The 16,327-nt window shown below is 37.5% G+C and overlaps 1 protein-coding gene across 1 annotated transcript in view; it reads right to left on the minus strand.

Annotated features, from left to right (window-relative positions):
* The window catches only part of LOC121418401 (ras guanyl-releasing protein 3-like), an 80,760-nt gene that overhangs the window by 18,987 nt on the left and 45,446 nt on the right, over positions 1–16,327 (minus strand). The window lies entirely within an intron of this gene.

A 16,327-nucleotide genomic window follows, 5' to 3' on the forward strand; every position in this document is an offset into this window, starting at 1 on the left:
CTCATGTCCCTCACCTGGGTTAAGTGCAGCACTTTATGGACCAATTTCTTGCTGAAGGAAAATGTGCCATGGCTGGGATTTGAACCCACGACCGTCGGTTTCAACATGAGAGTCCACACTGCTCCACACAATAACATCGGTCCACACAACATCACACACCAGTCCACACAACACAATAACATCAGTCCATACAACGTCATTCCACACAATAAGTATCTAAATAAAATAACAGATCAAATTTGAAGCAGATGCATGGATTACAAATGTAAATTGATACACGTCCATTGTCGAGATTGATTTGGTGCATGCACATAAAATGGCTTCTTCTAAAAGTATCTTTTTTTTCATTCATTCATGTCCCCAAGCATGAAAACATGCCATCCATCAATCTACATAAAAGAGAAGAAAAAAAAACTCAATCACTTAGTCTTATTCTTCCAATGTCTAATCAAATATCCCTTTTTTCTGTCTTTTCTGCAATATTTCTATCTTTTGAATATGATGCAGATACAATTCTGTCTTTCTTTATCTTTTTCCCTTCCATCTCCATCTCGCAGTCTTCCTCTTCTCCTTACCCCACTCTTGAACTCTACATGTTTCTCCTCTCTAAGCCCCTTCCCTTCACCCCCCTCCCTCTCTCTGTTTCTGTCTCCCCCCACCCTCTTCTGCCTCTCCTCCATCAATCTCTTGCTCTTCTGGGGCCCGTTTCATAAAGGACTTGCAACTGTTGTAACTTTGCCATTATGGCAACTACCATGGCAACCTTGATTATGATTGGCTGCTGAGCCCTGTTACCATGGTAGTTGCCATAATGGCAAAGTTATGTAACTTTGCCATTATGTTGTATGTTGTACAACGGTTGCAAGTCCTTTATGAAACAGGCCCTAGATCTTTCTCTCCCTCTCATCTTGCCAACCGCTACATCCATGTACTTCCTTGTTGGAAAGTACATACTCTTCAAGTTCAATGAAACATTCAGTGATACCCTGGAATCCCAGGGTCCGCATATCTAGCCTCGCATCCAGCATAAAAGCTTAATGATAATGATAGGTGCTGGTGAGGGTTGTCAGCATTGGGGTGTAGTGCTTCATCCTGGAAAGTGTTTATATATCGCAAAAATTGCATGAAGCTTTTGTCCGCACAATTGGAACTCAGAAAATACATGCATCATCTCTGTGTAAATTCTCCAATCATAATAGACATATGTACACTGTCGCTGGGGTGTTGAAATCTTGCAATTTTTAAATGTATACATTTTTAGGGCAGTTCAGAAAAACTAATATTTTAAAAATATGGCAATGATAGAAATCTCATACTGTCTGAAAATAGTCTTCTAATCATTGTATAGTCTAGAGCTCTTCCTAGGCAAAAGAAGGCTTTAGTTATAAAATAATTCTAATACACAGCCTTTGCTTGAGCTATCCTCAATATTATTTTAATTTTTCAGTTAAAAATATATAATCTATCTATTTACATTATACCCCCCCCTCCCCCATTAAACCCTTCATAGTTCAAGCTCCAGATTTTAGTCCCTATACAATTATCAACTGATTGTTCAGATAGATAACTAATGTATTTGGACACAGAAGCACTTACTTCAACTCTCCAAATTTCTCTCACTTATTGCATTATTGATTGTAAGAAGTATTTCTTAAAGTTTAAAAGAATCTATGATATATCTATTCACTTCCCCTTCCCAATCAAACCCTTAATAATTCAAAATTCAGTTTCTATACAAATAGCTATTAATTGATTGATCATTTGTACAACTAGATGCAAAAGGGTCCAACTCCAAAAATCATTCCACCCTGAACAAGTTAGCACTTACTTCAACTAAATATTTCTCTCACTAACAGCAATATCGATTGTTAGACAACTTTTATGGTCGTAAATGCTCCCCTTCCCCATCAAACCGTTCCTAAATCAAAATTCGGAATGATCATTCATACACTTGGAAGCAGAAGGGCGTTACTCCCAAACACCATAATAGCTTGAACGAATTGGCCCTTACATCAACTCTATAAATTTCTCTCATTAATAGCAATAAAAGGATTATTTCATAAAGTTTAAAAGAATCTATTCTAACCAACCCCTCCCACCCACTCTCGACACTATATAGATTCTTCAATCTTTCTATTCACATCGACCCCATCCCTCCATTAAAGTAAGCCCTTCATAGTTTAAAATTCGATTAGCAACTAACTCAATTGATCTTTTATACATTTGGAAGCCGAAGTGTGTAACTCTGTACAAAAAAACAAATGATAATTATTGATATTGCACATATTGCCCACTTTTGACATTTACTTTGGAAGGAAAGACTGCTCGACAAATTCTGTTCTGGCCGTATCAAAACTAGTACATCGTTTGTTTATTAGAAGGAAACAGGTGAATATTAATTTTCTCTTTTATGACATATTCCTATGAATTGACAATTTTTGCCATGAGATTTAATGATGTTAATGATTATTTGACTTTGAAATGATACTTGATATGTTCTTGAATCTATCTTTTATTTTTTCTCTCTCTCTATCACTTGGAAAAGCAACCATGAATGTGTGGAAGTGGAGACTGAAAGCTTTTGTAACATAATTCAATTGTTAAAAATGTCACCAATTCTTTTATTAGTTTTCTTTCTTTTTAAGGTGTTTCTTTATATTTTGGGTTTAAGTTACTTGATCTCACGTAGACTTGTATTTATTTGTCATGATGTAGGTTGGCACCTTCCAAAATTCATATTTTTTACTACTAATTGTACTATTGATTTTTAAAAGTATATCACATGAATTCCACTTCATCTTTCTATTCACATTGGCCCCTTCCCATTAAACACTTCATAAATTTAAAGTTCAGTTACTATAAAATAAGCAAATGATTGAAGGATCATTCGTACATTTTAGATGCAGAAGGGCGTAACTCTCAACACCATTTTAATCCGAACAGACACGTTTAACAGCTTTTACCTCTTCAAACAATCCCTCTGCCTCGCAGGCACGGTAAAGACTGAAATCTAATCATAGGTACTCGATGACCGCTGCTCCAAGCATCTTGACATTTTAGATGGTTCATTCCATGACAATTAATCTCCAATTACATCATTCTATATTTCCCTCCAAGTTACATGCCTCCGACAAAGTGAATATTAATATCAGCAAATCTCGTACATTCTAAAATACAATACGAAACCTTGCATTGAAGTGAATTCCGCAATTCGGAGAGATGCACTTGGAAAGTTTAATGATTAAAATTTCAAAAATTTACTTTGATTTAGATTTTTTTAACAAATTAGAGATAGAGTCTTCCAACAGTTCAAAAGACCCATCATATGATTTCACATCATCATTTTTTTTTCCCCTGTCACCCCAACCTCCTGATACACTGACTTTGATTGAAGTTGGCACACCCTAAAATATATTGCTGTACACACGCGTGACCAAAAAAATAAACAAGTTTAAAGGGGTGTCTTTTCAGTTTTGGATGCGGGCCGCACGTGCATTCATTAAGGACATCAAAAAACACTGATTTTCAAAAAAGGGATAGATTGGAAAGACTGGTCAATGGTCAATCACAGGGTCAAATGTGTTAATGGTATGTTTTTTTTCCAAAGCTTTTTTTTTAAAGACTAACCAAATGTGTTTCGGGTATGTTTTTTCCCCAAGCTTTTTCCCCGGGTCATATTCTGGTAACAACTTGTTTAGGGGGTTATTTGAACGAGGAGAAAAACTTGTTTAGGGGGTGTTTGGAAATAATTTGGCCACGCGTGTGTACAGCAATACATTTGACTGCCCCCCCCCCCCCGGGGAAATTAGTAGGGCAAAACACTTCTACAATCGTTTATACCACTATACAAGCCTTCAAACATCATCAGGCAAATTTCAGTCTGAGAAATAAATGATGGATTTAAGATGCCCACTATAGGGCCTAATATGCAACAAAATGTTCAGTAATCAGTATAGGATTTATCTATGGCTGAATAAATCTTAAGGACTAAAAATACTTCACTAAAATACTATCCTAAACAAATGTTTAACCAACTAATAAGTTGGTTCAAATGTGGACCGAACAATTATTGTCTAAAACAAACTTGCATGCAATATCAATAAGGATTTTGTAACCAACAGTTGGTTGGTTCATATTTTATCCAGCTTTGGAGTTGGTCAAAACACATCTGAGAGTGTCAGTGTGAAAATCACATTAATATTACAGTCTCGGGTGAAAGATAAGACAAGGTTAAGAAAACTGAGTGCTGACTTCCTCTTCTTTGTTTGATTGTCATGGCGACAGTGTTTATTCGCCTCTTTCAGTTTTCATCTTTTGTTCCTCTTTCCACCATCTTGTCATGGGGTATGCAGGCTAGTGTCTAAACACAGGATATATCATACTTAATTACCATGAGAAATTAATTAAATGCACCAAGGAGAACACCATAGTTGACCATCATGCTCGTCCAAACAATAATGTGCAACATAGCACAGTACAATGTTTCTAAGCACTGCACACTATTCCCCTGGCCATAGCACATCTACACTTATCAGGCGCTCAAACACTCAAGGAATTCCTTTGCACCAGGTATCCATTTACTACACCTGGATAGAGAGTGGCAAAAGTAGATAAATGCCCTGCCAGAGGACACGAGTGCTGCCATGGGATTTGAACCCCAGATCTTGTGGTTCGAATACCAGAGACTTATCCACTGAGCCACAACACCTCTAAAAAGAGAATATTAAAGACAATTATTTCTAATTCTATTTTCATTTCAAGTACTGAATGTTAACAGGAAACTCGCCTTCATCAACCAATCACATGTTAAACCAAACTCTTTCATTATCTTCAAATTTGTGCAAGTATTAATTCAGCACCATGCATGCGGTAAAGCGCACACTAATGAAAAGACACTTTCACAATGAATTATTATCTTGCAATAAATTGTAAAATAATGCATTATGGGCCCTGTGACACAAAGATTAGTGATTAATCGCCAAATGAAATGGCCTATCAAGATCATCTTTGTATGTGAAATTTTCTCAGTAGACTAACTAGGAACCAATCAGAATTGTTCTTACAAATTAGGGATTAACCGCTGACCTATGTGTTTTGAGTCCCTGATATCAAATCACCATAAGCCATTTTTCAGACAATGTGGGCGCGTCGTGGTCTAGTGGTTCTGACTCTCGCTTTTCAAACAAAGGGTCGTGGGTTCGAATCCTAGCCATGGCGTGTTTTCCTTCAGCATGAAATTTATCCACATTGTGTTGCACTCAACCCAGGTGAGGTGAATGGGACCCGGCAGGATTATTTCCTTGAATGCACTGAGTGCCGGTGATGGTAGCTCGAGCTAAAGCCGGGGTAATAATAGCAGCGCTTTGTATCCTCAGGCAAAAAGCGCTTTATAAATACAGCTATCATTATTATTATTATTCTTTTGTCTATGGATAATAGGTATAAATACAAAATATATCTTGCATTAATGGGAGTTGATATTTTTTGGATGGATATTTTTTTAACAGGTCCATGAAAAGAGAACCAGACAGAAACACAATGGAATACATTTTGATATTTCAAATCTCAAATATCTAAACTCCTGCAAAATCATCCTACACTTTCCCTCACAAAGATTTCTACCTCCATGTCTCTGCGTTCATAATCAAAACTGCAACTTGCACCTGGCCCTCGCGTTCGTACCTGTTATGTTGATCGTGCTTTCTTGGTGTGTGCCCCTGCTCTCTGGAATAATCTCCCTGCACACATTCAGAATTCTCCTACTGTCGATGTATTTAATAAAAATTGACTCAAAACCAATCTTTTTAATCAACAAAACAAGCAAGCTGTTGCGTTGACCAGTTATCTGTTACCTTTCTATTGAATTGTTGCCATATGATTCATATTTCATTACCTCTTCATGTTTTACATTTAATGATTACCAGTTATCTGTTTTATCTGTTATTTTCTTGTTACTTCATTTATTGTCTTGTTGATATGATTGACATTAATTACCTCTTAAAATTGTACACTTACATTCATACTTTGTTCTATTTAAATTGATTGTATTGTCCTCTTTTTAATTACATTCTATTTAAATTGTAAGGCGCTATATAAAAGTTCCATATTATCATTATCATGTAAGTGATACCAAAAGATTAATAAGGAAATAACACCCATATTTTCTATCGAGATCATAAAGATGTGTGTAATTCACATTACCTTGTAACATATTTTCACTGGGAAAGAAAAGGTATTTTCCCTTTACTTGGAAAAGCATGAAGCATAATGATTAAATCAGAGAATTCATTCAGGCTCCAATGTTTATATTGTTTGGAATAATTCATTACCAGCTGCTGTTTATGCGCATTTTATTGCAACGGCATTTACTTCCGCACGATTTCATTCTCCAGGCTCACAAGAAAAATCAGGGAGCATAAACACTCTCTGAAATCTAGTCGACAGTGCCCTCCTTTTCAGTGGTACACTAAAATCTCAGATTTTTTTTTGCAAAGATTTTAAGGAAAAAAATAAGTGAAAAAGAAATCACAATTTTTCTTCAATACATCTAATAATGTATACGCTGATTACAAACTGTGGAGCTTGAACAGTCATAAAAAATGATGTATGTGAAAATTATTAACTTGTACCAATCACATGCCATTAAAGCTTGTTGAAAGCTTAAAGGTTTAAATGTATTAATCACATTGAACTGATATTCCAAAGGAGCATCTTTTAAAATTGTAGAAACTATTATATGCCTTTTCATTGACTGAACCTATATGAAAATTTAATTTCTTGTTAATCATATCTCCATCCTCTTCTATCTGCTGGGAAGCTGCCTCCTTAATATTTTATAAAATCTTTGCAATGCAAAAAAAAGGTCAAGAATTCACAAGTCTATTCTTTCACATCTAGTATTGTGGGTTAAGGGTATTTGTAGCAAGTATGGGTAATTGTGTTTCTTCCTATTGAACAATATGTTATGTTCATACCAAGTTAAACTGAAATTCAACGATCACTGGCAGAATTCCTTTGATGGCGGAGGGGGGGGGGGGGGGGGTAGAGAGTCACCTCTCAAGAGGATCAATCAAGATTCAGCCCAAGTCTTAAAGGCATCACACCAAAAAAATAGTGTTTTCAGCATCTACGCATTAATCCTCATTACCAGGTCCTTTGGAAAGGACCTGGATCCATCAGCCTTCTACCTAAACAAGCATTAATAAACAAGCGAATTACAAAATCAGTTACCTAAAGAATCAAATAAGGAATTTAGTAGAAAATTGAATAAAGCTAATTGATCGCATCAAGAAATTCGTAGAAACCTTGTCTCTCCATCTTATTGGTGAAACCAATACGATTGCAATCACTAAACATTATTAGTCTGATAATCATACACTACAACTATCTCAACAACATTATCCATCAAAAACGCGGCAGAAAAAAAAGTCCCAGGGGCTTGTGGGATTGATAAGATAGGAACATCAAATTAATTTGTGAAGCATGTAGCCCAGAGCTTTTAGACGAAGAGAAAAGGCTTTTCATGTCATGGCCTATTTCTTCTCGCCACATTCGCTCAAACGTTCGCAAGAAGTAGGAAAGAAATAGAAGTGTAAAAGCCAGGGGGCGGGAGAAACCGTAGTCCATTAATTTGCGAGCTAAAAAGCGTTTAGTTCCTGGGCATTTGGTAATACGTGAATGCGGTATGTTAAAAGGAGAAACTGAGAAGCCTAATTTTCCAGAACATCTTCCCTTCACCAAGAAATGGGTGAAAGTTTTTCGAAGGTAAACAGTCGCAGGATTGAAAAGATTCAAATTCATTGTTTAAAATCTAAAGTAGATCTTTACACTAGTTTCGGAGTTCATATCTGATAAAGATATATATTTGATATAACTTAGTGCTGAGACAACATTGGTAGGTCCCTTATGAAATGCCAAGTACAAAGAGGCATAATATGAAGACTACATTCATGGGCATACACAGCATGGGCAGGGGAACAGGGAAGGCCCCCAAAATTATGAAGAAAAATATATTGTTTTTTATTTTCTTTTACTACCCAAAGTATGTACAACATCCTTTGATTTAACTTTAGAAAATGCAAAAGTGCACCTTGGACAAGCTCAGTCGCTTTGCTCTCCCCATTTGAGTTTCTTTAAAACAAGTTATGTGTCTTCCTCAACCCCCCCCCCCCCCCGAAACAATTTCTGTGTACAGCTATGGAGACATACACAGAAGTGAAGAGGAGATTAGTGGAAGTAACTTTATGGGAATTTGTCGGGCGACTTAAGTTGATATATGATTGGGGGTGCCGTGGTCTAGTGGTTACGAGTCTTGTCTATAATCAGAGGAACGTGGGTTCAAATCCAAGCCATGATGAGAAAGAAATTTACCCACATCGTGCTGCACTCAACCCAGGTGAGGTGAATGGGTACCCGGCAGGATTGATTCCTTGAATGCACTGAGCGCTGAAAGGCAGCTCGAGCATAAAGCTGGTGTAATAATGATAATAACAATGCGCCTCAGAATAGATTATTTCTAGGTAGATGGTGCTATACAAATGCCTATCATTATTATGATTATGTGAGGTAGGAAAGGACATTCTCCTGTGAATTCTTCTTTGAGGTAGGAAAGGACATTCTTCAGCTATTCCGTGAAAATATATCTGATTTGTGGGCAAGCACATCATGGAGAACTGACATCTTATGCTGTAAGCTTATGAAGAAAAACCTTTATTGTTCTTCTTATGAGGTTCTCCATGAGCTCTGAGTATGGACTCATATACCATGATTGAATGCTGAAAGTGCACCCGCCAGAGACAAATCAATAAAAAATACCATGCAAGACAAGAAAAGGTCAATTTGTTTCTGCATTAAAGAATAACACTTTCATGTAATATGGCTTGCGATAACAGCTGAGTCACACGCGAATCTGGTCTGTGATTTGGTGTCAAGTGAGACCTTGGATGGGTGGGATAGAGCGAGAGAAAGAGAGAGAGGAAGAGTGGGCGGAGAGGCATAGGAGGAGAGAAAGACAGAAAATATTTATATAATATTGGATGGCCTTGAGGTTAATACAAGGAAATATTGGACGAGCTTTGCATAAATATTGGACTAGTCGAAGACGAGTCCAATATTTTGCAAAGCGAGTCCTATATTTCCTTGTATTGACCGAAAAATGGGACATCCAGTATTATGATTATTATTCATACAGAGAATTTTAGCAAATAATTTTTAACTTACCCTCCCGCCCTGAGACTCTGACTCTGCTGTATGATGGGGGGATCTAAAGGTACGCACTTTGTTTTCAAACAATAACAACTGTCCCAATTTTAATATTTCAACAAATTATATTTCACTAATTTGTGGCAAACATTCTAAAGATCATGAACCAAGTAGAAAATATCACAAAACTCACTAATACGAAAATCCCGCGTGTTTTTCGAAAACCTCTTAATTTCGCCGCCCGATGTAGAAGGGGTCCTAAAGCTACGCACTCGATTTATCATGCAAAAAAAAAGTATTTCCTGTGCCTCAATTTCTAAAATTTATTCAAATTATTATGGGATAAAATGAAATTAAAGCGAATATAACTCCAAACTTCCTAACAGTTGTTGGTTTTCTCTGCATTTAGAGATTTACTGCAGCCTCTGTAGAAAAAATTTAAGAGGAATTGTTCATCACTCTGCAGTCACAGTTCCACACACAGGGTGCGCATTTGCCTTTGAAAACTGCATGCGCGCGCGATGAGTGGTGCGTACACTTCGGGAATTCCCCTTCTAGTCGTCCAATATTTTCAATATTGTGTCACCTCGGAAAAAAATATTAGGCGAGTTCAACAAACTTTTTAAGTGGGTCGAGTGCACCAACAAAATAACACTTGTATTTGGGCTCTAAATTTGTCTGTATGAATAATAATTGAAAATATTGTGTCAAGTAGGTCCCTGGAATGATGGGATGAAGCATGTAAGAGAGAGAGAGAGCAGAAAAGTGTGAGAGGTAATTGTAAGAGGAGAGAGAGAGAGACAGAAAATCTAGATTTTGTGTCAAGTAAGACTTTGGAAGGATTAAATGGAGCGTAGGAGAGAGAGAGAGAGAGAGGAAGGGTGGGAGAGAGAAAGGCGTAGGATAGAAACACAGAAAGTAAAAATTGGGTGTCAAGGCCCTGGATGCATGGGATAGTGTGTGAGCATAAGACAGAGGAAGAATAGGAGAGAGAGAAAGGTGTAGAAGGATAGAAAGACAGAAAGTAAAAATCTTGTGTCATTCAAGACCTTGGAGGATAGGATGGTGCATGGGACTGCATGAGACTAAGAGAGAGGAAGAATGAGAGAGGAAGAATGAGAGAGAGGGAGAGAGAGGGGGGAATGGGGAGCAGGGGTGTAGGAGAGGAGGAAAACAGAAAGTGAAAATTTCGTGTCAATCAAGACCTTAGGATGGGATGGAAAGAGGAGATGAAGAAGAGCGGTGGAAGAGGATACATGAAAGAGGAGAGTTAGAGAGTAAGTAAAGAAGGAATGCATATGAATGGAGGGGAGGGGGGTGGCAGAGGAATGATGCCAGAGAGGTGGCTAAGTAACATACATGTAGAATGTGTGTGTTTGTACGCTATATAGGGGGATGGTAATGTGGGGGTAAGCCCGCTAGTAATAAGGACCACAAGTCATAATACTTACTAGTCATAAGGACCACTAGTCATAACATGTAAAATCCTATACCCGAAAGTTCACTAGTCATAGTAAGGAAAAAGGGTCACTAGTCATAAGGTCATAAGAATCATAAGAAGAACCATTAGAAGTCATAAGGTCCAATATTCATAATGCAAGATAAGGGTCGCTATTCATAATGGACCATAAGGGTAATTGATCATAAGGATCGCTAGTCATAATAAAAAATGAGGGTCGCTAGTCATAAAAGTAGATGGGGTTCACTAGTCATAATAGTAAAAAGGGTACGCCAGTCATAATAGTAGAAGAGGGTCGCTAGTCATAATACTAGAGGGTTGCTAGTCATAATAGTAGAAGAGGGTCGCTAGTCATAATAGTAGAAAAGGGTCGCTAGTCATAATAGTAGAAGAGGGTTCGCTAGTCATGATAGTAGAAGAGGGTGGCTAGTCATGATAGTAGAAGAGGGTTGCTAGTCATAATAGTAGAAGAGGGTCGCTAGTCATAATAGTAGAAGAGGGTTGCTAGTCATAATAGTAGAAGAGGGTTGCCAGTCATAATAGTAGAAGAGGGTTGCCAGTCATAATAGTAGAAGAGGGTTGCCAGTCATAATAGTAGAAGAGGGTCGCTAGTCATAATAGAAGGGGTTCGCCAGTCATAATAGTAGATGGGGGTGGCCAGTCATAATAGTAGATGAGGGTGGCCAGTCATAATAGTAGAAGAGGGTCGCCACTCATAATAGTAGAAAGGGGTTCGCCAGTCCTAATAGTAGAAGAGGGTTGCAAGTCATAATAGTAGAAAGGGTTCGCCAGTCATAATGGTAAAAGAGGGTCGCTAGTCATAAGAGTAGAAGAGGGTTGCTAGTTATAATAGTAGAAGAGGGTCGCTAGTCATAATAGTAGAAGAGGGTCGCTAGTTATAATAGTAGAAGAGGGTCGCTTAGACATAATAGTAGAAGAGGGTCGCTAGTCATAATAGTAGAAGAGGGTCGCCAGTCATAATATCAGAAGAGGGTCGCCAGTTATAATAGTAGGAGGGGTTCACCAGTAATAATAATAATAGATGAGCGTCGATAGTCATAATAGTAGAAGTGGTTCGCCAGTCATAATAGTAGAAGAGGGTTGCTAGTCATAATAATAATTGCATCAAGAACTATGAATTAATATGCTTTAGATGAAATTGATCTACTTCTTGTAAATTTGCACCTAAAAAAATTCTTGCAGCAACCCCCTTAGACCATGGTTTAAACTAAACCAGAGTTGAGAATACAAGCCACAAGGTTCCATGACATTTGCTCAGACATCAATTGCTCCGATGGAAAATCTGCACATTAGGCAAAGCATAAAACCTAACCTCCAAAACTAAATAAACCCTAATCCTAATCTTAACATTATTCTGAACAAAATACTTTCTTACAATCCTAACTCTAATCTTATGCCTTCTGAGATATCAAGACCGGAGCAATTGTCGCAGGAGCAAATGTCATGTCACAAGCCATAGAGCTGTGGCAAGTTAAGAGTTAACAATGGCCCCAGCTACCCTGGGAGTAACGTTCCTTCTACCCTAGACAGACGCTTGAAGATCAAGTGCGCCCCATTTCGGAGGAATTCACACATCGCCCGGGGCAATAAGCACACCTCTATCCACACCGGACCCAGCGGTTAGTTTACATGCATGAAACCCTGTTTCATTCAGGATTACATGAGGAGGCAGTGGCTGAAAATATATTGTGGGCCATTGAAATATAAAGCTTCATATGATCAATCGCAAATTGACAGCAATTGATTGCTGGATCCAACTGCATAAAAGTTACCAGTATGATAACTTTGCCATCCAATGATAACTACCATGGAATCCTTGACTATGATTGGCTGATGAGCATTGTTACCATGGTAGTTACCATTGGAAGGCAAAGTTACCATAATAGTAACTTTTATACAACGGTGCCCAGATCTAGTCCATGCAGTAAAGAGTGTAAAAAGATTTGCTACAGCTATAAATTGATCTATCATTGTCATATTGCAACAGAAATTTACAACTGATTGCTTATATTTTCGAGGAATGCTCCCTTAGATCCTTACAAAGAGGAATGCTACTGATAATATTGCCAAATTTAGGCATCAAATGTTAAAACCTTTGTGGCATCGTTTGTCGTGTGCGGCTATATGTATGCGAATAAAGTCGTAGGAGGCCTATACTAGTAATCCAACTGCTTTTAATAATTTGTGATGAATGCCATGTAATCTGTTGGCAATGTAGTAGATTCCAGAAATGAGGGTATGTACAAAACTCTGTTTAACTACAATATTATATTCTGCACATTTTGATTGTGTGAATGAACCCCTTGCTCTTATTACGCTTTATTGGAAGGCATTTCATCATCATCATCCAATTTTGGGATAAGCATTTTGGCCCAAATTCACAATGGTCCATTTTCTGATAGCAGGTTTAACTTAAACTCAGGTTTAAAGTTGTGGTTTAAGTATGGGAAGCCAAACGTATCAAAAATTTTATTAAGATGTATGTTTCTTATGTTCACTGTGCTCTTTCCTCATTCATTGATGGTGAAGACAATCATCTATTTATACTTCCTAGACAATTATGAATGATTTGAGAGCTGAATGAGCTGAAGAATGATATTTCTACTGCTAGTGATTTATGTAACAATATGGCTATCCATACTTAAACCACAACTTAAACCTGAGTTTAAGTTAAACCGGCTATCACAATATGAGCCACTATGTTTTGAATCTGTGGTTTGAAACCAAGGTTTATGCAGGCTTCATGCATGGACCACACTTAACCAATATACAGTATACGTGCTGAGTAAGCGTGATTAATGCATGAAATCTGCATTTACCATAGCTACAAACCACAGATTCAAAACTGCCTTTGCAAATATGGGCCCTTGTATCCAAAGAAAGGGTCTGGATGGCGCAGACTACCCTCGATTCAACCAACCCTCGATGGCACCTGGATAATTTTGAGGGGGGCTGGAGGAGCTGTGACGAGGATGATAAAATGACTTGGGGCTGATAGAGATAAGGAGGCTGGCTGAGCTAGTGATAGATTACAGATGAAAGGGATCCCTTGGCCTTTCCCTCTCTATTTTCTCCTTGACACCACCATACACGGACGAGGCAAGACGACCCTGCTCTTGACGTACTCAAGGATCTGATAAGGAAGATGCTTTCTGTGATTTTCGTTTGCTCAGAAAGCTATTACAAATGAAAGAGATCCACCTAACCCTAGGATTTCTTCCATTCAAGCGAGAAACAAAAGATCTTAGGATGATCTTAAGATGATGATGTCAAGGACTTTCAATGTTATTAGCGCTATTCTTGTTCTGCTTCTTGTAACTTGCTTCAGTAAAAAGTAAAGACTATAACTTGGATTAGATATACATTATGAGATCATTTTTATAGCAGGGGTAGAATGCCCGGCGGGAGGGCAGGGGGGGGCACTTCCATTGATGAGTGGATATCATGCGCGAACATAGGGTCTCAAAAAGCACCCTAAACAAGTATTTTCCATATTCTGAAAATGCACCCCTTAACAAGTATTGGCATGTGAAACCCTACCCTTAACAAGTGTTGAAAACGATAGCCTACCCTTGGTAACTATTCCCTGAATTGAACCCCTAAACAAGTACTTTATTTTAATTGTTATATATGTCCCAGATGTCCGTTTTACCTTAACCTACATGCACATTATTGGGTTTAGTAAGGCCCCACCTCCCAAACCTCGTGTAAATCAGACTCTAAACACATAGTGTTGACTGTTTGGGCAAAAAGTACATTTTAGATTTTAGATTCTAGTCATTTTTAAACCAGTCGCAAATTTGACCCTAAACATGTAGCTTTCCTCGCCAAATAAATACCTTTTTTCATTATTTTTGTGTTTTTGACATCCTCATTACGTTATGTACATAACGTGTCCTATCTTGAAAAAGAAATCCCTTTTACATGTTGTTTTGGTCGCGCATGTTATCCACTCGTCAATGTAAGTGGCCCCCCGGGGGTAGAACGATTGACAAGTGCTTATTACATGAAGTAAGATACCATAGTTTTTCTCCATGAAGAGAATAAACATTAAAAAAAGTTTCTTAATGAGTTCATATCTTCCCTAGATATTAGTGTAAATTTAACATTCTTTTCCTTATAATGGGTTGCATTTTTAGTAAACAGGGAGAAGGGAAAAAAAGGGAGAAATAGGAACAAGAAGGGGGGGATGAGGGAAATGAAGATAAAAGAAAGGCAGAGTGGGAGTCAGAGAAGAAAAAAGATTCATAAATAGTATGATTGAGTGAGAGAGACAAAAATACAGCCATTAATATAATGATATATTATGTTATGAAACTTCACAAACAGTTGAAGAAACAAACCAAGTGTATGTGAGTGAGTGTGTAAGAGAGAGAAGGAAATATAATGACATTGAGAGATAGAAACACATGAAAGGGGGGGATGCACACAAAAAAAAGGCAGAGTGGGGGACAGCGAAGAAAACAGATTCATAAATAGTATGATTTAGTGACAGAATTAAGAATAAACTTATACATTGGAAGGCAATTTGTATTTTTACATGAATCGCCCTGCCGTTCGACTTTGTCTATTCCGGCCATAGCTGCGCGTTGTTTACCTGTTTTTTGTAGGTCTTTGATGTCAGTGAAATAGTGACTTTCTGGAGGTTTGTAAACTAAGGTCTGTACACTGGCCATCCTTTTCTGTCTCGGAACTTCGCTTTTGATCAATGCACCATTTTGCTGTTATTCTGCCTTGATTTTGTTTTCTAATCATGTAAAAATTGTTTGTATATATTGTGATCCTCGATGATTCTCCAATAAAAATATAATTAAAAAAAAAAGAAAAAAAAAAGAATAAACTTATACATTATGGTATGAAATTTCCTAAATACAAAAAGAAACGAACCAAGTTTATGTGAGTGAGCGTGTGTGAGAGAGAGAGAGAAAAGAAAGAAATAAAGATAGAAAAGCATGAAAGGGGGATGCAGACAGTGCAATGATAGATACCAAGAAATAGAACACAGCATTGTGGAATTGGGCCAACAATTCAACCTCATATTCTTTACATATAAAGATGACCCCGTTCTACTTTACACAATATTCTACAACCATTAAACAACATCCAAGCACACAAAAATGTCTGGCTTCTTGGCGGCGCTAGAAGAGACATGCCACGAGACTACATCTTCCTCGACAGCCAATCAAACATTTAATTTGTGCGTCACTTGGGAAATTTTGCTCCAGTTGCTGAAAAGTTTTTTTGCCTCCTTGTTTTCAAATATAAGAAACTAACAAATGTCCCATCTGAGAGACAGAGATAGAGAGTGAGAGAAAGAGAGGGGGTGGGTGGATGGACGACTCAACTCACATTTACCCTTTAGTTTAACTATACATGCATCCACAGGGATGGCATTCCAAAATAAGAAATTACGTCATCTTTGTTTGTCACTATTTAAAAAAAGTCATAAGTTGTAATTATTGAAATCTGATTTAAAGCAAGATAGTGAGATGTCTGTAAAAGCATGGTTATCACAAGCACAGTTGAGATGTCACAAGTGAGATGTACTTAATCAAGAATTAAGTTTTAATAACTACTTTATTCTGAATTTGTCACGACTATAACAGCATTCTACATCAATATCATTTTTTTTTATTATAATTGGGA

This window comes from Lytechinus variegatus, chromosome 7 (assembly GCF_018143015.1).
Source record: "Lytechinus variegatus isolate NC3 chromosome 7, Lvar_3.0, whole genome shotgun sequence".
NCBI classification, from domain to species: Eukaryota; Metazoa; Echinodermata; class Echinoidea; order Temnopleuroida; family Toxopneustidae; genus Lytechinus; species Lytechinus variegatus.